The sequence below is a fragment of the Kogia breviceps genome, chromosome X (assembly GCF_026419965.1).
Source record: "Kogia breviceps isolate mKogBre1 chromosome X, mKogBre1 haplotype 1, whole genome shotgun sequence".
Taxonomy (NCBI): Eukaryota; Metazoa; Chordata; class Mammalia; order Artiodactyla; family Physeteridae; genus Kogia; species Kogia breviceps.
The window spans coordinates 99455707-99477717 of NC_081330.1; the positions used below are offsets into that span (position 1 = coordinate 99455707).

The 22011-nt window shown below is 46.4% G+C and overlaps 1 protein-coding gene and 1 non-coding gene across 2 annotated transcripts in view; both read right to left on the reverse strand.

Annotated features, from left to right (window-relative positions):
- ATP6AP2 (ATPase H+ transporting accessory protein 2) overlaps positions 1-22011 on the reverse strand; it is a 134394-nt gene that overhangs the window by 41800 nt on the left and 70583 nt on the right. The gene's annotated exons all lie outside the window — the stretch shown is intronic.
- LOC131749036 (U6 spliceosomal RNA) lies at positions 2388-2491 on the reverse strand. The gene has a single exon (XR_009333158.1). It is a non-coding gene; the product is annotated as a U6 spliceosomal RNA (small nuclear RNA).

Genomic DNA, 22011 nt, shown 5'->3' on the forward strand with positions numbered 1-22011 from the left:
TTTACTGGATCAAAAGATGTTACCCACTAAGGAACAAGGTTATCATCCCAGTGAAATTAAGTTACTTTTGACCAGAAATTTTGGCCACACGTGAGCTCTGGAAAGGCAGAGAGCAGGGCAATTCCTCTCACACCCACTAAGGAAACCATTATATCATCTTCTCAGCATGTTTGAGGTTGCAAAAAGAATCTGCATTGACATTTAGAGCTGCTATGTCAATGATTCTATAACTCCAAGGGGTGGGGTGGTCATGGGTTCCTGACATTACCTAATTCTTCAGTTTTCTCACCTAATTCAGCAAGCACCTCCCTAGGCTGAGTACCCCACTAGAGTCTTTGTTTCTTGAACTCTTAAAAGGTATGTTCATATTTTCCTGCCTAGGTGTAAAGACCTTTGAACTTTACAGGAATTCTGCATTCTTTCATGGTGTCAGGACCACTCAATACTTCCAGATATTAAAATGATATTCAACTGAATTCTGGAAATCTCACATGGCTTGTCTGATTTGTGATCACAGCACATAAGGTCCATTCTACTGGTATTAAATACCATTTGGATTGTGTAGAAAATATTTTAGAAAGGTGACTAAGTTTGTGATCAGAGTAGATCTAGTGTTGTATTATAAACGAGGAAGAAAACAGTAAGGTGGGAGGAAGGGATGGGAGGAGAGGGAGTGACAGACACAAGGTTTGTGCCTGATTAGGGTTTTACCACCTAGAAGTGGAAACGGGGCTTGATTCTAAGCATCCCAGGGCAGCTTGGAGAAGGGAGAGATGCCATCTCCTTACAACTCACAGGGCTCACAGGGTGTGCTTGCACAGATGGACAGGACAGGCCACCCACCACTCATCTCTGATTGTGGGTTCTGATTGATCTGTTTCTCTCGCCTCCCTGGAGATAAGCAATTTGCTAGCTGGTCTTTGGCAGGCTTCCTCTGCAAGCCATCCTCCTTGTGATACCTTAGTGTGCTAGCCAGGGGTCATTCGAGTTTTCTGTTATTACCCAGGAATATGTGCAGCACAAAAAGAGAGCCTGAATCTTGCCACAGAGAACCTGGCTCTGGGGGTGACTGTCTGGTGGGCTTCAGGATGCTGTGGCTGCGGATGTGGGTTGCTCTTTTAGCATGACAGATGCTGCTGCTAAAATATTCCTTCTTGCATCTCAGACCTTCCTTCCTTCCTTCCTGCAGAAGTACATCACTTAAGGAGTTCCTTAAGTGAGGGTCAGTTGCTGGTAAAACTTCTCCATTTTTGTTTTCTAAAAATATCATTTTTTCACCTTTCTTCTGGAATTATAATTTATCTTGGTATAAAATTCCAAGTTGATGGTTATTTTCTCTCAGCACTTTAAAGATAGCATTCGGTACAAAGAAAATTCAATGGGGAAAGAAGCATCTTTTCAACAAATGGTGCTGGAACAACTGTATATCCACATGCAAAAGAATGAAGTTGGACCCCTACCTCACACCATATACAAAAATTCACTCAAAATGAATCAAAAGACTAATTGGAAGAATTAAAGCTATAAAGCTCTGAGAAAAAAAATATAGTAATCCTGCATGACCTTGGATTTGGCGATGGATTCTTTGATATGACAGCAAAAGCATGAGTAGCAAAAGAAAAAATAGGTAAATTGGACTTCACTAAAGTTAGAAAATTTTGTGCTTCAAAGAACACCATCAATGAAGTAAAAAAACCCGTAGAATGGGATAAAATACTTGAAAAACATATACCTCATATGGGTCTAGTATCAAGAATATATAAAGAACTCTTACAACTCAATAAAGACAACCCGATTAAAAACAAGCAAAGTATTTAGAAAGACACAACTCCAAAGAATATATACAAATGATCAATAAGCACGTGAAAAGGTGCTCAACATCATTAGCCATGAGGGAAATACAAGTCAAAGCCACAATGAAATATTACTTCACACCCACAAGCATGGCTATAACTTAAAAAGACAGATAATAATAAGTGTTGGATTTCCCTGTGGGTCCAGTGGGTAAGACTCCATGCTCCCAATGCAGGGGGCCCGGATTCGATTCTTGGTTGGGGAACTAGCTCCTGCATGCATGCCACAGCTAAAAGTCCGCATGCCACAACTAAAGATTCTGCATGCTGCAACAAAGATCCCGCGTGCCGCAAATGACCCAGTGCAGCCAAGATAAATAAGTGAATAAATAAATATTTTAAAAAAATAGTGTTGACAAAGATATGGAGAAATTGGAACTCTTTTTTAAAAATATAGAATAGGGAATTCCCTGGTGGTCCAGTGGTTAGGACTCTGCACTTTCCTGCCAAGGGCCTGGGCTCAGTCCCTGGTTGGGGAACTAAGATTCCACAAGCCGTGTGGCCAAAAAAAAAAAAAAAAAAAAATATATATATATATATATGGAATATTTCATGAATTTTCATGTCATCCTTGCACAGGGGTCATGCTAATCTCTGAATCATTCCAATTTTAGTATGTGTGCTGCTGAAGTGAGCACAAATTAGAACTCTTATACATTGCTAGTGGAAATGAAAAATGGTGTAGCTGCTTTGGAAAACAGTTTGGCAGTTCCTCAAAATGTTAAACAAGAGTTACTCTATGATCCAGCCATTCCACTCCTGGGTATATTCCCAAGAGAAATGAAAACATATGTCCACACAAAAACTTGCACATGAATGTTTATAGCAGCATTATTCGTAACAGCCAAAAGGTAGAAACAATTCAAATGTCCACCAACTGACAAGTGGATAAATAAAATGTACTATATCCATGCAATGGAATATTATTTGGCCATAAAAAGGAATGAAGCACTGATACATGTTACAACGTGGATGAACCTTTAAAATATTATGCTAAGTTAAAGAAGCCAGTCACCAAGGACCACATATTGTATGATTCCATACATATGAAACGTTCACAATAGGCAAATACATAGAGATAGAAAGTACGTTAGTGCTTGCCAGGAGCTGTGGGGAGAGAGGAATAGGGAGTGACTACCAATGGGCAGTGAGCTTTTTTTTTTTTTAATTTTTTGGCTGGACCGTGCAGCATGTGGGATCTTCATTCCCCGACCAGGGATTGAACCCACACCCCTTGCACTGGAAGCATGGAGTCTTAACCACTGGACCGCCAAGGAAGTCCCAGTGGGTTTCTTTTTAAGGTGATGAAAATGTTCCGGAATTAGTGGTGATGGTTGCACAATTTTATGAATATACAAAGCCCATTTAATTGCACACTTTGAAAGAATGAACTACATGGTATGTGGTATATATATATTTTTTAAATTATTTTTTAAAATATTTTTAAAATTTTATTTACTTTATTCATTTTTGGGGGGCTGCGTTGGGTCTTTGTTGCTGCATGTGGGCTTTCTCTAGTTGAGGCAAGCAGGGGCTACTCTTCATTGCAGTGCACAGGCTTCTCACTGCGGTGGCTTCTCTTGTTGCAGAGCATGGGTTCTAGGCATGTGGGCTTCAGTAGTTGTGGCACACGGGCTCAGTAGTTGTGGCTCGCAGGCTCTAGAGTGCAGGCCCAGTAGTTGTGGTGCACGGGCTTAGTTGTTCTGTGGCATGTGGGATCTTCCCGGACCAGGGCTCAAACCCGTGTCTCCTGCATTGGCAGGTGGATTCCTAACCACTGGGCCATCAGGGAAGCCCCTATATATTTTTTTTTAAAGGAGCATTTTACAGTCTTCTGGTTTCTACTATTGTTATTGGAAACTATGTTGATATTTCCAATTGTCGTTTTTTTATAGGTAATTGTCCTCCCCTCCACCAAGGCCACTTTTAGAATCTTTTTGGTTTTTTTTTTTTTTTTTTTGGTTCTACAGTTTCACTGTAATATGTCTCAATGTGGATTTCTTTTTATCCTATTCGAATTTGTTGGGCTCTCTGGATCTGAAGATTCATATCTTCCATTAATTTTGGAAAATTGTCAACTGTTATCCCCTCAAATATTGCCTTTCTTCTATTTTTTTTCCTTCTGAGACTCCAATCAAACATTTATGAGACTGCCTCATTCTGTCCTCCATATCTAGTAACCCCTCTTTCATATTTTTCTTCTCTTTCTTTGCTGCATTCTGGGTAATGTCTTACAACTTTGTATTAATAACTTCAACTGCTTTCTCACTTGCATGCCTAATAGCATCTCAACTATAGCACATCCAAAACTAAATTCCTACCTTCCCCAACCTGCTCCTCCCTCAGGCTTCCCCATCTCAATAAATGGCAATTCCATTTTTCTAGTTGCTCAAACCCAAAGCCTGGTGTTACCTTCCCCTTTGCTCTTTCCCTCACACCCCATATACAATCTTATATGTAGAGGAGAAAATGCACCCATCTGTTTCAGAAGGAAGAGCATCAGCCAAAAAGTGAAATTGAGACCTAATTTCTTAGCAGCAGAACTGGAGGTAAGAGAAAGCTATGTTTTTGACTAGATATTCCTCTCTGAGTCCTGAACACAAACTTTTGATCTGCATAGGACATTCTTCTGGGGTTGCGGGAGGGGTCTATCTCCTTAGTAGACTAAACTACAGACCAGAGAACTGTTTGGGAAGCAGAGAATTAGAATAAACAAATTCCCATCAAGCTACAGAGGCCTGATAGACTGGTATTCTTCACACCAGACCTCTGTCTGAAGAACTCGGACCAATCATCCAGAATTAGTCATCTTCAGCCTCCCATCTCAATATCTAATTTCTTATATCCAAGAATTCTGCTTGAATCTGGTCTCTTCCCTCAATCCTCACACCCATACCTTGGTTTGAGCCTCATCATCCCTTTCTAGGACTCATGCAGTGGCCTTCTCCTTGGCCTGCCTCCAATCTTTCCCCTGCTGCTTCATCTTCCACCCTCCCACCAGAGTCATTCTCCTAGAAAGACTCTGTCTCATGATGCTTCTCTGTTGGAAAACCTCCTTTGGTTCCCCAGGCTTTGGCATCAAATCAAAACGCCTCAGCCTGGCACTCACATTGCACACACCCTATGCTCCAGCCACTCTGAACCTCTTTCCACAACCTCTATAACATTTGGTGTCCTTGGAAATGTGGCTTCCTCTGCCTGAAAAACTCTTCAGCCCCCTGTCGGCTTGGTAATCACTTACTTGCCTTTTAAGAGCTAGCTCATATGTCACTTCTTCCAGGAAGCCCTCTCTGGCCTCCTCCAGATAATGCTCCCCTCTCTTAAAGGAATGAACACACTATATTGCAATTATTTGCTTGCACCTACCTCCCCTTTGACATCTGGAGCAAGCACCTTGAGGATAATGACCCTGCTTATTTGTCTTTTCATCCCCAGAGCCTAGCACAGTGCTGGGCTCAAGCAAGGTGCTCAAAAAGGATTTGATGAATGAATGAATGAATGCATGAATAAATGAATGAATGTTTGACCATTATGGTAGACTGCCATTTGGTGATGCCTAATGAACCTCACCCCACTGTATTCATGCCCTTGTGTAGTCTCTCACACATTGACTCTGGGCTGGGAAGTGACACCTGTCAATTTCAGCTCACAACTCAGTGGGCAGAAGTGATCACATGGCCCTGCCCAACTGCAAGACGGAGGGGAAAGGGGTGGCAGGCAAGTGTGATGCCAGAGCTCTAAGTCAGGACTGATTAAACACTAACAAATTCTTATTCTTTGGCTCTCCTAGTCCTAGATTTCTACCTTTCTAACAATGACAAACATTTGTATAGAAATTTGCTTCACGCAAAATATTCTCACATATGTGATCCTTGCCAGAATACTCTGAGATAGATAGCATTGTTGTCACCATATTTTATAGATGAGGAAACTGAGACATGGAAAACTCCTCAGTCCCCCAGCTAGTTAATGAGGAGGTTGGGGTTCAAGCTTCAAAGCCAGACTGTTTCCTTAGCCACAGCAGCCTTAGATTTGTCACAGTTCAGGCATGTTATCAGGACTTCTCTGAAAGAGCAAATACAGTGAACAGACTGGGCCTGGGTAAATTTTCAGGAACATCCCCAATTTCTCTTTCTTTCTCTTTCTCTTTCCCTCTCCCTCTCTCTCTCTCTCCTAATTCACTTAAATAATTACAAAACAGGGAATTCCCTGGAGGTCCAGTGGTTAGGACTCCATGCTTCCACTGCAGGGGGCATGGGTTCGATCCCTGGTTGGGGAACTCAGATCCCGCATGCCACATGGTGTGGCAAAAAAAAAAAAAAAATTACAAAACATAGAAAGACAGAGAAGGAGAGACAGAATCTGCTGATTGGCCAGCTTGGGTCATATGTCCATCCCTGTAATGAGAGGACAAAGTCACATCATTGGCAGCCGCACAGAAAGGAAGGGTTCACTCATAAGGAAGAGGAATATTGTTACCAGAAAAAGATGGCCAGGCATGCTGTGCAGACAAAACCCAGAGATGCCCAGTCTAAGTTTGGAATTATTTTTTTAAGATTTACTTATTATTTACTTATTTATTTAATTTATTTTTGGCTGTGTTGGGTCTTAGTTGCAGCACGTGGGATCTTTCGTTGCAGTGCGTGGGCTCTTCATTGTGGTGTGTGGGCTTCTTGTTAGTTGTGACGTGCGGGTTTTCTCTTCTTTAGTTGTGGCGCACCGGCTCCAGGGTGCGTGGGCTCTGTAGTTGTGGCGCGTGTTCTAGAGCGTGAGGGCTCTGTAAATTGCAGCACGTGGGCTCTAGTTGTGGCACACGGGCTCTAGCTGAGGCACGTGAGCTCAGTAGCTGTGGCACGTGGGCTTTAGTTGCCCTGCAGCATGTGGGATCTTACTTCCCTGACCAGGGATCAAACCTGCGTCCCCTGCATTGTAAGGCAGATTCCTTACCACTGGACCACCAGGGAATTCCCTAAGTTTGGAATTAGAAAGTGTTGTGGGGACTTCCCTGGTGGTCCAGTGGTTAAGACTCCACGCTCCCAATACGGGGGGCACAGGTTCAAACCCTAGTCAGGGAACTAGTTCCTGCATGCCGCAAGTAAAGATCCCACATGCCATAACAAAGATCCCACGTGCCGCAACTAAGACGTGGCACAGCCAAATATATATATATAAACAAACAAACAAACAAATAAGTGAAAGTGTTATGGTTTGAATTGTGTCCCCCTTACCCCAAAAGATATATTGGTGTCCTAACATCCAGAACCTCAGAATGTGACCCTATTTGGAGATAGAATCTTTACAGAAGTAATCAAGTTAAAATGAGGTCATTAGGGTGGGCCTTAATCGAATATGACTGGTGGGGACTTCCCTGGTGGCGCAGTGGTTAAGAATCTGCCTGTCAATTCAGGGGACACAGGTTCGATCCCTGGTCCGGGAAGACCCGACGTGCTGTGGAGCAACTAAGCCCGTGTGCCACAACTACTGAGCCTGTGCTCTAGAGCCCTAGTGCCACAACTACTGAAGCTTGTGTACTCTAGGGCCCAGCGTGCCACAACAACTGAGCCCATGTGCTGCAACTACTGAAGCCCGCGCACCTAGAGCCCGTGTTCCACAACAAGAGAAGCCACCGCAATGAGAAGCCCATGTACCGCAACGAAGAGTAGCCCCCGCTCGCCTCAACTAGAGAAAGCCCAGGCGTAACAACAAAGACCCAAAACAGCCAAAATAGATTTAAAAAGAAAAGAAACATATATAAAAAAAAGAATATGACTGGTGTCCTTAAAGAAAGGGGAAATTTGGACATGGAAACGTGCATATAGGGAGCTGGCTATGTGAAGATGAAGGCAGAGATGGAGGTGATGCTTCTACAAACCAAGGAACGTCAAAGACCGTCAGCAAACCACCAGAAGCTAGGGGAGAGGCCTGGAACAGATTCTCCCTCTCACCCTCAGAAGGAACCAGCCCTGCCAACACCTTGATCTTGGACTTCTGGCCTCCAGAATGGTGAGCCAATACATTTCTGTTGTTCAAGTCACTCAGTGTGTAGTCCTTTGTTACAGCAGCCCTAGCAAACGAAAACACCAAGCTGGACAGAGTGGGATTCTGACAATGGCTGTTATCGTCACTCTCCACCTCTGATCCATTTCTGCCTCTTCTCCTGTGCCCTTTGCCCATCAGCTCCTACATCAGTGTTCTTCCCCAGCCACTCCTCTCTGTCCAGCCTCTAGCCAGCAAGACCACTGTTCCCAAAACACTGCTGTGTGTGTGTTTGGATCCCAGAATCCTGCTCTCTCCAAAGCAAAGAGCAGTCCTTCCCTAAGGAGGGGTGGGAGAGAGTGTGGTTGTCTGGGCCTTACCCATGTGGGCTGTCCTCTGTGTCACTCACCTCCAGATGGGCTACAGGACTGAGTGGCTTAGTAGCCCCTGCCCTAGTGTGGCTGAGGGTTGAGGGGGAAGGGTAGGAAGGGTGGGTGAGTAAAAATCTGAGATGGCAAAAGGGGAGACTGCGAAGCAGGATTTTGATTCGGCTTCCTGATGCCTGGTAAGCTATCACAGGATGAGGAAACCACACTTTCTAGTGTCACTATGCACTTCGAATGCTCTTCATTTCCCTTGAGAATCTCCTTGGGTTTTGATAAAATTCCTTTGGATAATTACAGCCCATCTGAAAACTGCTAAAGAATGTAGTGGGGCTGCAGGTGGTGATTGGGGAGCCAGAGGGCAGAATGGCCCAGAACGGATAGGACCTTGCACTGTCTGACTTAGCTGGGGAACAAATGGAAAGATCCCACGGCCTCAGTAACGGAGTTGTTGGAAGGGGTGGAGGTGGGGGATGCAGGGAGCTGCTGGAACAGCCTCGTTACCTAAATTCCGGAAGGGGCTCACGCTTTTCTAGAAGGTCTAAGAGAAGACCCAGTCCAGGCAGAGGACCAGGGCTGTGTGAGCCCAGAGGAGGTCATTTAGCTCAGTAGCCGGGCAGAAACGGCAGATATCGGATTGCTTGCTTTCAATGGCAGCTCTGTCACCCATTAGCTGGGTGGCCTTGGTGTGGTGGGCACGGTGATGTGAAGGGGTCCAGGTCCCCCTTCAAGGAAGGATGCGTCACCCCGGCTGCTATCTGCAGCGCTATTGGCAGACAGCCCTCAGCCTTTCAAGGTTTCCTTGGCTCTAGAGACCTCGCCAAGGTCACGGCCTGCTGGGGCGGTCCCCATCCACTGACTGACGGCTGCCAGAGTAGAAAAGGCCGGCCACCTTGGGGCAACTTGGGGCAACTCTGAAGGGCCATTCTCGCTCCAGAGCTTCCCATGGGGGTGGCTGAGGCTGCCACGGGGCCTGCATCACAGCTGACTTCGGCCTCTGGCCTCCCTCCCCCCGGCTTCCTTCTCCTCCTTTTCCAGGAGACTTAACAAACACCCCACGTGCTCACCTCTGTCTCAGCGTCTCCTTCCTGGGAACCCAACACCCAACACTTAGGTGAGTTAATTTAACACCCCCCCTTGCCTGGCTTCCTTCATCTTCGATGTAGTTGTGGCACTGCCTTCTTAGAGGTTGATTACGCAGATTAGATGAGACACCGCCTCGCCGTTCTGGTCCTGTTCGGGGTGGGGCGAGGAGCCGCCAGGACCTGGGAGTGACGCTGGCGGGAAATGACAGCCAGCTGCTGCAAGGGGATCGTCTCATGCTTTAAACCTGTACCTAAGTGAGGGCTGCCAGGCTACGAGTGTTCCTCTGGTAACATGCCCTGTGGTTGCCCGAGTCCCTCCTGCTGTGCTAAGGCTGCTGGTTCAGCTGTGTGAGCTCACTTGGGGGTGTGACAATCCACAGTGGCGTGACAAGCTACAAGGTGGCCCGCTGAAGCGCCACCACCACAGCCCTGAAGAGAGGGGGTGGGGAAGCTGGGTCCCCAGGGTGGGGTGCCATCTCTGCAAGAGACATTTCTAATTTCTTTTGAGCCCCAGGCGGTAGTGGTCTGGAGTTAGGGCAGGGGAGCTCTGTTCCTCAGGGGGCCCAGCAGGATCGGGGGCATCTGTAAGCACCCCCAATCCCTTTGAATGTGGCAGCCACGAGAATGGCACCTTGTGCTTCAAGCAAAGCACATCACGGCCTCCTCTTAGGAGGTCCTGGAGGGCAGGGGACTCCAGAGGGGCCTGCGACTCTTCTGGCCTAGGTGATCACCCCGTGGTAGGCTAGCACTGGCTTACAAAATTATTCTTTTTCTATTACGAACTCATACAAAATTCACCTTCAGTCTGGCCATCGGAGAAAAAGGTAAAAATACAGATGTGTATTACGCACATGGGTGCACACACACACACAAAAAGAAAAAGAAAAAAGAAAAAAAGTAATTTGCTATCCTGACACCTAGAGATAAAAACATGACATTTGGGGGCATCCCCTTACATACTTCATTCTTTATATTTTCACGTCAATATGCAACAGAGTCACCTATAACCCCTTTAAAGTATGTCAACTGAACGCTGTACCTTCCCAGAGCAAGAGAAAACAGTTCTAATAACAGAGGCGAAGATTAACAGAAAATTACCAGCACCCTAGAACTCTCCTCCCCGAATGCTTCTGGGAGTAACCAATCTCCTGATTTCTAATGCCATTGATATAGTTTGGCCTATTTTTAAAGTTTACATAAATAGAATCATATAGTATTAAAAAAATAGAGACGATTTGGTCCACAAGTTCATTCAAAGAATAAACTTAAGATGGAAGCCACAAATCTATTTCCTCAGTTGCTTTCAATTCAAATGTGTCTCTCCAATCTTGTTAAGTGATACTGGTGTCGAGGGTACCTCTTTTTCACACTGTATGGCCCCGACACGCTAGCGAACTACTACAGCAGGAACTCACCACGAGAAACAGGGACCTCTCTGTGGAGGATTTAATGTTGAGATTCCAGTATGTTGCCGTCCAAGTTATTTTCTTATTTTATTTTTTTTTTGTGGTATGCAGGCCTCTCACTGTTGTGGCTTCTCTCGTTGCAGAGCACAGGCTCCAGACGCGCAGGCTCAGCGGCCATGGCTCACGGGCCCAGCCTCTCCGCAGCATGTGGGATCTTCCCAGACCGGGGCACGAACCCGTGTCCCCTGCATCGGCAGGCGGACTCTCAACCACTGTGCCACCAGGGAAGCCCCCAAGTTATTTTCAAGGGCGATTTTGTCTATTGGTGATTTTCTCTCATTGCCTGTCTTTAGAAGCCACCTCCTCCAGAGGGTGCAATTTCACTGCACATCTGTTTACAGTATTCAGGATGTTTTCAGTGTTCCAGTAAGAACTCAGGTGCTGAGATGTACATCCTGGTCCATAATACAGGGGCCCTCTTGGCCAGTCATTTCTTTAGGATAAATTTCTAGAAGTAGACGTGATGGTTCATTTCATGTGTCAACTTGACTGGGCCCTGGAAGGGCCTGGATATTTGGTTAAACAATGTTTCTGGGTGTTTCTGTGAGGGTGTTTCCAAATAAGATTGGCATTTGAATTGGTAGACTGAGTAAAGCAGGACCCATCTCTCCCTGCAATGTGGGTGGGCCTCATCCAATCCACTGAGAGCCTGAGTAGAACCAAAAAAAAAAAAAAAAAAGAGAGAGGAAGGGAGAGCTTGGCTCTCTGCCTGATGTGAGCTGAAACATCGGTTTTCTGCCGTGGGCTTGGGGCTTACACCATGGGACTTCTTGGCCTCAGAATCATGTGAGCCAGTTCCTTATAATAAATCTCTTTTATTGGCCCCTCTGTGTTCATTCTCCCTATCTTTGTCCACTACCTTTGAAGTCAGAGAGAATCAGTTCCAACTCAAGTCCCACCTCTTACTAGCCCCCAGTTTCTGAACCTCTCAGAGCCTTAGTTTCCATGTTGTAAAGCGGAATCCCCAACACCTTCTACCTTGAGGTTTCTGTGAAGATTAAAAGCAATTGGCACAGTGCTGATATAGTAAAAACACATTTAAATGTAATTTCAATGACTATTGGTTCTGTTTCTCTGGAAACCCTAACACTGACCCTAACCATCCCCCCCAAGAACAGTGGTATGGGCTTACAGTCCCACCAACTGTGTAGGAATGTGTCTTTTTTCCCTTTTGCTTGCCGACATTGAGTTATCACTGAAAAAAATATCAGGGTATGCTGTCATTTTAAAAAATATGTGGTCCACATACTTGGTACGTCATTCAAGCAGTGCAAAAGGGTTTACGGGTGAAAGTAAGGTGGCCGACTTTATCCCCCAGTCCCTTAATTCTCTTCCTGAGAATTAACTGTGGCTACTGAGCATGTGAAATATAGCTATTTCGAATTGAGATGTGCTATCAGTGTAACATACACCCTAGATTTTGAAGACTTAAAACACAACACAGAATGTAAAATGTCTCATGAACAACTGTTCCTACGGATTAGATGTTGAAATGATATTTTGATATATTGGGCTAAGTAAATATCTTATTAAAATTCATTTTACCTGTTTCTTTTTCTTTTTTTTTTTTTTCAATGTGTCTACTAGAACAGGGCTCCCCAACCCCTGGGCCGCAGACAGGTAGCGGCCTGTTAGGAGCCAGGCCACACAGCAGGAGGTGGGCAGCAGGTGAGCGAGCGAAGCTTCATCTGTATCTACAGCCGCTCCCCATCGCTCCCCATTGATCCCCATGGCTCACATTACCGCCTGAAACACCCCACCACCCCGTCCCTTCCGTGGAAAAATTGTCTTCCATAAAACTGGCCCCTGGTACCAAAAAGGTTGGGGGATCACTGTACTAGAAGATTTTGAGTTATCTCTGTGGCTTGCACTCTACTTCTATTGACTAGAGCTGTTCCATGCATATTGAAGTGTTTGCTTATAAGGCCTTCCTCCCCCTTTTATTTAACCCAAATGGTGGCATCTCAGGCATGTGGTAGGAGAAGCACCGGACCGTGGCTGTGATTTGTACATTGCTGGGTGCGGCTGGGCAGCTCCACTGGCTAAAGCTAAACCTCTAGAGGGCTGGGTTGCAGGCGAGGTCAGAAGGTCAAAGCACTGGGGGAAGTTCCCTGCTGTCCTAGGGCCAGGTCACCAGGGGCAACTGTCCCCTCCCAGGCTAGAGCCTCAGGGCCAAGGTGCAATCTTGCCTTTGGAATATCTGTAAGATTTAGCTGCCCTAACTCACGCCTTTCCTTTAAAAACAAAATAAAATTTAAATCCCTTGTTGTCCTTGGGCCACTAAATTGTCAGCCTGAGGCTGAGGGTGTGGCAGGTATGCGCCTTCATATTTTCTGTGTCATGTCAAAAGGTTTTGTCAGGCCAAGCCTCTGACATCCAGGGAGGCCAAAGTCAGTTTGGCCTAGGAATATGAGGTGAGCTGTGTATGTCAAGATCAGTGAAATGGAAAAACAAATGATTTTTTAAAAATAATTGTCGGTGCTTTGCTGCGAGGTTACATTTTGTCCCAGAAAATACAGCTTATTGATTTTCCCCTCTGTATATACAAATCCATTTATAATCCTACTATTGCAGAAAAGTAAAAACTAAAGAAAAAAAAAAAGATCGAAAAGAAGAAAAACAATTTGGCTCCCAGGGAAACGATACAGGAAACTAGAGCATGTGAGGATCCCATTAAGTTCCAGGATGAAGCAGGGCACGTTTGGAGTGTTCATGCAGGAAAGACTGGCAAGGAAAGATCAATTGAAACCATCTGTTTCTAGAAGAGGGCCAGGTGCCACCCTGACAGATGGGCACGAACGCTAGCCTGGCACGGGGCCAGCTGACGCTCGGCCTAATGGCAGAGAGCAGGGTCTCTCCTCAGCATGTGTGGCGACCACCCAAACCTGGTCAACGCGGGGCTACAGGGGCCTGTAACTCCTGTTCTCTTGCATTCTGACGTGGATTTCTGCACAGTGCTTGGGGCCGGAAGTGGAAGTGACCATAAGGAGACAGGCAGGGGGTGCTGAGGGCTACTCACCTATGTGTCCTCTAGGAAGAAGTACACTTGAAAAGCAAGTTGCCTGTTAGAGCTTAGTCAAAAATTTCCCATGACCTCTGGCCTAGGACTGTTCCAAGAGGTAGGGATGGGGAGTAGGTTGGCATAGCTTGGTGTTGCCAGTTGAAAACCTTTTCTCTCAAAATGGGTGTATACGTTGATGACATTTACTGTTTTGGCCTTCTCTTTCCAAGAAAATGATTCGAATCCATTCTCACCTGTGGTAGCTCACACGGCCACAATTCTCACCCCTCCTTTCTTCCATGCCCTTGGCCATGTGACTTTGCCATGCCTTCCCACAGTGGGTGGCTTGATCTACCCCATCTCTGGATGCTGGGCTCAGCCATGTTACTGGCTTAGGCCAATGGGCTGTTAGCAGGCATGTCACAGAGGCTAAAAACGGCCCATCCATCGGAGCTTGCTCTCTCTTGGGTGTGTGCCATCTCCATGACAATATGCCCAAGCTAGCCTGCTGGACCATGAGAAACATGTGGAGTGCAGAGGAGCTGAGGCCAGCCGCGATCAGCCACCAGCTAGCCATGAGTGAGTCCGGCTGAGATCAGCAGAGCTACCTAGCCAGCCATCTGGTTGCATAAGTACTGAGCTTTGAGTTGTTAGGTGGCATTGCTGTAGTAGAAGCTCACTGATATAGTCAAAAGTCTAGAGGGCCTGAATTTGCCTTTGGTACACACAGGAAGGGGTAATCCATTTTTCACATACTTTCCAGCCCAGGCTGCCCCACTGATAATATTTACAGAGGAGTTGGTGCAAATTTGTCTCCAATTGCAGCAGCCTCAACAGTGGAATCCTGGGAGATTTTGGTGACCCAGAGCAGTCATAAATTAGGCCATATTGGAACTATGTACGATTTTATAATATAATCACCCATAAAACCTTAAGAGCTCCTTTAGAAAAATGTTCAAAAATCACGCGTGGGCAAAAAGCTCCATATGTGTAACTAGAGCCAGCTAATGTTTGTTTTAGAAACATCTCTATTTCCTGACTTGCAAAAGTTCACCCTTGCAGACTCAGCAGGGTAATAACATTGGTTATCTGCATGAATGTCCTGTACCTCTAACGAGAATCTCTTGCATCCACGTAGAAGTAATTTCAGGAGTTCTCATAGCAGGGTCGTAATTCTTAAATACTTAAGATATTATGTATGTTGTCTCTCCTGATGAATAGAGCGTTTTTTCATCTCACTGTTAACAAACTTAGATTCTCTCAAGTGATTGAAAAGCTCTCTGCAAGCCTATAGTTCTATAAAACCTCTAAGTAATAGCAACAATAAAACCTTATTAGCCATTTCGGGCTCTGAATCAAGATTTTCAATCCTTGGCATCTAATTAAACGTTTTACATTTTAAAGGAACACATAGCATTATACCTCTCTCCAAATGCTTCCTTTCCTGATTGGGATTAGAAAATTGGTCAAGACTTTGTATGAGGTGCACAAATGAAACTCAAAATAAAGATGTCTTACGAATCATTGCTTTCAAACACGAGTGTCCGTCCTGGCTGCTATTGCTAATTGCAGGTGGAGGTTGAGGGGACCATAAGAAGCCCATTGTTTCTGAATAATGTACAGGCATGCCAGGTGCTTTAGGGATGCTAGCTTGTTAAATAAAGTCTCACCCCTGCATTAGGAGGCAGATAGAGCATGATCCCTAATTTATGGAGCAATGAGAAGTGAAGGCGAGTAAGAACCTTCGAGTTCAGGCTTAAAACTCATCAACCCTAGAAGCAGAAGCGCTCAGTTTTGAAATCCCAGATCCTCATCCGCCGCCTTCTGCAACCCCCGTCACTTATAATCTGTGACCAATACCGTCACCACCGTGGCTACCGGATGCTTACAATGTGACCGGTACAAACTGAGAGGTGCTATGTCACATAGGCACCAAAGTTTAAAGGCTTCAGTATGAACAAGGAGGACTGAAAATACCTCAATAATTATTTTTGGATTGATTATATGTTGAAATGATCTTTTGGATATATTGGCTTAAGTAAAGTATATTACTGCAATCAGTTTTGTCTGTTTCTTTTTACTTTTGTGTGTGTGGCTCCTAGAAAATGGGAGATTCCCGATGTGACTTGAATTTGATTTCTATTGGGCAGGGCACCCTAGAGGAAGAAAGAGAGCAAAGGTCAACATGGACAACCTCCAATGGGACTGGAGAACCTCCCAGGCCTGTCTCCAGGTTGGAGGGACTGAATGGGGGGGGGGGGGATTATCTCTTAGTTTTATCATACAGCAGCGCTTTTTTTTTTTTTTTTTTTTTTTTTTGCGGTACGCGGGCCTCTCACTGTTGTGGCCTCTCCCGTTGCGGAGCACAGGCTCCGGACGCGCAGGCTCAGAGGCCATGGCTCACGGGCCCAGGCACTCCGCGGCACGCGGGATCCTCCCGGACCGGGGCACGAACCCGCGTCCCCTGCATCGGCAGGCGGACTCTCAACCACTGCACCACCGGGGAAGTCCCAGCAGCGCTTTTTGAATTGGGGCTGAGAGCTACACGATCCCAGCATCGCCCGCTAACCTGCCTCGATGAGCAGCCGCTTCCATATGTGCTCGGGTTCTCAGGCTTCTGAAATTTTGGGTTCTTTGGTGGGTCTAGTTGCCAAGAGCTGGTGGGAGCTGTAGCGGGCAGCTGCGAAAATGACCACCAAGGGAACCCTGGGAGTGGCATTGAACATAGCTCCGGGGCTTTCGGATAGCCTCCTAACACAGTACAGAAAGGGTGTTTGCCTTCCCCAAGGTCACTGCCTCATGCTGGGTTCCCCAGGAGGAGGACTCAGAGATGGAGTTTAATGTGCAGGAGGTTTACTAGAGAGAGCCCTTGGGATCTAGCCCTGAGGAAGGGAGGGGAGAAGGCAAGAATAGCCAGACGGAGAAATGGAGCTGCGATGCAGACTTCAGGGAAGACTTAGCCGACTCTACAGGGAGTTTGAAAGACAGAATGAGACTTGGTGCCTTCTGAAGGTGGGGCAAGAGGGCTGAGCCTTCATGCCCCCTTGGCAATCAGTCATTGGAGGTAGGCTACCTGGGAAAAGTGTGGCCTTGGCTGGAGGGGCTCTCTCAGCTGGGAGGAAGAAGTCCTTCATTCCTGAAGGGGGATGCCGCAGTTACACAGCTGGCATCGGAACACAGATCCCGTAATTCCTTGTCTAGAGCTGGTCCACCTGTTCTGCCCAACCAGAGGACCAAGCTGCTGTCCAGAGCGGGCTACTTCTACGAGGCAAAACAGAACCACCACGATCTAAAGCCAGAAAGGCACTTTGCAGGGGAACCCGGCCAGGATGTTTCTGATTCGCTCCCTCCACCTGCTTTGAAAAAGCGCCTGTTGTCCCACGGGATTTGTCAATCCTGGGGCAGTCAAGGAACGAGGGGATTTACTAAAGGTGCAGCCAAGAGCTGCTGTGACTCTGGGCCAGTCAGATCTGCTGTGTCCTCTCACACAGACGTAATCTCCAACCTCAGCCTGCAGCGGCATCACTATAAGGAAGCTTACGACTCATCAGAGACAAACACTGTAGCCTCAACTACTGGAGAAGCGCACGCATCTGGGCACTCAGGATGACAGCATGGCGGCTCTTGAGTTGTACTCTTCACCCTCTCATCGTTAGCATCGTTTTCCAGCAAGAGCCCTCACCAATACGCCAAGTACACGTTTGGGTCAAGAGCCCTCAGCAACGGCAAAGCTCTCAAAAGAAATCAAGAAGGTGGTGAATTTTGGTCACTGCCCCATGCTTTCTGTGTGATGTGTTCTGAGCTAATGGTGTTGGCCTAAAGGGCTAGAGGACTGCCGAAATCTTGCAGGGGAAGGGGCCGATAGTGGCCACTGCCAGCTTGGCAAATGCAGAACTGGATCCAGGAAGCCTGACTATTTCTATCATTGTCTTTCTTAGGCAAGTTGCTCCGTTTTTTTTATGGTTAACACAGGAGTCATTCAGCCTTCACAGGGCCCCAGTAAAAAATAGATGGAACCATATCTCTCTCAGACAGACGGGAATGAGGGCTGGTGTTGCAGATAGCACTCTGTTCAGAGCCCCGACTCGGGGGTGTGGAGAAATGCATGCAAAATAGAAGCCAGGTAATGAAAGTTTCAAGCATAGCAGCAAATAATCAGGCAATTATTGAACTAAGACTATAGCTTTAAGTCCTGAAACTTCTGAGTCAGAAAATTCTTCTAATAACAGTTAATAAGAACATAATCCTTAACCATAAGAAGCAGGGGAAGATGTCTAGAAGACGATGTGCAGGCTACAGTTGAGTTAACAAACAAAAATGCAGATTTGTGACGACTTTAACCAAAAAGAATGGAAAAATAGTAAGTGCAGTGAGGCTTGGCAAAGGTGAGAAGGCACAGGTAGGGAACATGAAAAACCCACTTTACCTTGATTAGCTCTTAATGAGTTTTTGACTGAATGGAGGGACCACTCTTTTACCTCCATCTTCTGGTCAAGCCCAGAACTGCAGCCTCTTCTGGGTCTCCCCCCCCACCCCCACCCCGCCCCTTTTTCTATTTGCCAAACATTCCTGTGCCTCAGTCCCCAAAGTGGGAGTTGGCTGATTGAATTTGCCCCACCGTTTCACCTCTGTGGTTTTCAAGTCCCAGCTCTATTACATGATAGAACCAAAACCCTTTTTACTTGGCTCTTTCTTCCCTCTGTCCAAAGATACCTCCCAGCATGCCTGGCTGTGGAAATGTCCGTGGTGTGTGGTGGGTACCAGAACAGGGGTGATGGCACACACATGTGTAAGGTCGTGGGGTGAAACCAGAAGAGGACCCAGGCTTTGTGAGGCCTGAAACTCACAATCCTGGGATCCCTCTTTAAGTAAAAGTATACAAGATTACAGGTACAAAATTAGGTATGGCAAGAAAGCACAAGAAATTCTGCATTTTAAAGAGTAGACTACCACCTAAACCTCACAAAACCCAGACAGTGTAACAATATTTTTATTAACTGCCTAACACACCTCTGTAGTACTTTTTATCTGACAATTTGGGGCTGCATACTTGTTGATCGATTTTGGGTTTGATCAATAATTCTGAAAAAATACATAAAGTTAGTCTGAAATTTAGGGCATACAAGAACAATTCAAATGCCTTCTTAAATTGCCACTACATTGTATTGGGCTACATAATTATGTACTCAAATTACTCTTATGGGATAAAAATTGACTCATTGATAAATATGTTTCTTTAGGGTATTTTGCTGTGTCAGTGGCAATTTTGCCTGATGTTTCATCTGGAATTGCCATGCGTCATCAAAACAAGAGGCATTAGATACTCTAAGATGTGGGCCAAATCACTGGGGTGGACAAAACATGCGACTTCACACAAAGACCTACTCACTGCTTGTTGTACTGCTATAGGTTTGTCCCCTGCAAGAATTCTGATAAATTCTCTTCCACATACATTCCATGAGAAAGGAAAAAGGAAAATATGGTACATTCGTAATTGTATCCATTGCCTTGCTGAATATATTCCCGACAGGAGAGAATTTCTTTTATCTAGGGATAAGTAAGAACTTGCCCCTGCTTAGAATTTTTTTGTCTGATGACTGGAAAAGTTTTCCACAGAGTAGCTTCCGATTCCATGCCTTTTGAACCTTGTTTCTCCGCCACTACCTGTATGCTTCTGGTTCTGCGTACCATAGGACGCGTTTACATTGAGATACAACCTCTGGGCCTGAGTCTTCATGTTACATCACCTGGGGAGTCAATCCAGCGAGTGGTGAGACTGTCTCTGGAAGCTATTCTTACACTGGGATGGCTAGTGATATCTTAAAAATACAGCCGGCCCAAGGCATTCTCTGAGGATTGGTTCCAGGGCCAGCAGAGGATATTAAAATCCATGTATGCTCTAGTCCCAGAGTCGGCCCTCCCTATCTGTGGATTCCGCATGTGCAGATTCAACCAACCTCGGATAGCAAATGTAGGAGCATGAAAAAGAATTTGTGTATAAGTGGATCCTTGCAGTTCAAACTCATGTTATTCAAAGATAGACTGTACACACAAAATATCCCACTGAACCCAAATTAAATACACCCCCCCACTCAACTTCCTCTTAGCTGGATATAAGAAAAAATTCCCCTAGCTGCTCCAATGCTACCAGATATGAGGGGAAGTTTGGCTGACAGGAAGTTGGAGGAGAGGGAAACTGGTCATAGACAGATAGATAGATGAATAAGATATAGCACTGCCCCCAAGAATCTTGAAAACCGATAGAGTACTTAAAGATGGCATGGGGCTTCCCTGGTGGCGCAGTGGTTGAGAGTCCACCTGCCGATGCAGGGGACACAGGTTTGTGCCCCGGTCCGGGAGGATCCCACGTGCCGCGGAGCGGCTGGGCCCGTGAGCCATGGCCGCTGAGCCTGCGCGTCCGGAGCCTGTGCTCCGCAACGGGAGAAGCCACAACAGTGAGAGGCCCGCGTACCGCAAAAAAAAAAAAAAAAAAAAAAAAAAAAAAAAGATGGCATGTAAGTGGCTACAGTACAAGATGAAAATTGATGAGGCCTTTAGAAGGATAAACAACAAAAATAATAAAAAGCTAACACTCATTGAGTACTTACTAAGTGCCATATACTTTTCTAAGCATTTTATACGTGCAATATCTTTTAAAGCTCGCGGCAACTCTAAAAGAATAGGTACTAGTATGAATAGCCCATTTTACAGATGTAGAAACTGAGGCAAAGAGAGATTTGATGAGTTATTTGAGGTCACATGCTAATGGAGGGCAGAGCCTGGGAATGGGGAGACTGATGAAGGTGAGAGGTTGGTTGGCACCAGGACAAGTGCTAATGGGGCGGTGGGAAGATGGGTAGGAGGCTGGGTGACTCCCAGATAGCTGGCTTTGGGGACAAAAACCAGTGATGTTATTTGATGAAAAGGGGAAAGTAAGGAGGGGAAGCTGGCTTTAAAAAAGGTGATGGGGGGCTTCCCTGGTGGCGCAGTGGTTGAGAGTCCGCCTGCCGATGCAGGGCACACGGGTTCGTGCCCCGGTCCGGGAGGATCCCACGTGCCGCGGAGCGGCTGGGCCCGTGAGCCATGGCCACTGAGCCTGCGCGTCCGGAGCCTGTGCTCCCCAATGGGAGAGGCCACAGCAGCGAGAGGCCCGTGTACCACAAAAAAAAAAAAAAAAAAAAAAAAAAGGTGATGAATTTACTTCTGCCATATTGATTTGAAGCACTTGTGGGACAGCCACGTAGAGATGACCTGGAGGCAGTTAGATATCTGAGTCCAGAGCTCAAGAGAGAGATCTGGGCAGGAGACAGACAGGGTAGGTCATCCCTGTGTAGTGATGATTGACTTCAAGGGATTATCTGAATTCCCTTGGGATGTGTTGGGTGTTAGGAGGAAGCCAAGCTGTGATTCCGGGGTGGCCAGAGGAAGAAGAGTGGGCAAAGCAGTGGGCAGCAAGGGGGCAAGAAACCCAGCAAAGCTGAGGGAGGAAAGCACTTCAAGAAGAGCCCGTGGTCACAGTGATACACGTTGCAGATAAAGGCTGGGATTCTTGTATTTAGCGAAAAATTCACAATAATCCTGGTGTCTGAGTGTGGGTTGTCCCTGAGACAAGGACTTGAGAGGAAGGAGATTTTAGGAGATTTAGAGACTATGGGCAGTGGGGAAGTGGGATGGGAAAGGGAAGGTGGCCAATAAAGGGTGCATCACCAAGCTGGTTCCCACTGTGGGCAACTGGTGCTCAATCCCACAGGGACCCCTGGGAGATGGTGTGAGACACATAGCTCAGGGGTATCTATCACAGGTTAGGTTCTCTGGAGGCAGAAACCGAAATGGAGTTTGGCATGTGAGATAGTTACTAGGACCGCCATCAGTGAAAGGAGGGGGAGAAAGTGGGACTGGGACGGGAGAGGGCTTGAACTGCAAAGCTGGCCTGGCAAACCTGGACAGACCCTATGGGAGACGCTGAAGTGTGTAGAGCCCGTCAGAGTTGTCGCACGGTGGATGAAATAACCAATCGTTGGATGCCGGCTACCCCAGGAAGTGCCTTTGGGGAGAGGTGGTTTTCTGCTGACAATGGAGCCACAAGTCCCTCCCTGAAGGGGACCTGTGGGCACATCTCTATGGCCCCCACATTTGCCCTCTCGAGGAAGCTGGGCTGGTTCTACACCCGAGGGTCCTGGTTGAGCCAGCCAGAGGTGCCATAATCTTTCAGCATTGCTGACCTGTTTCATATACGGGCAGAGCAGA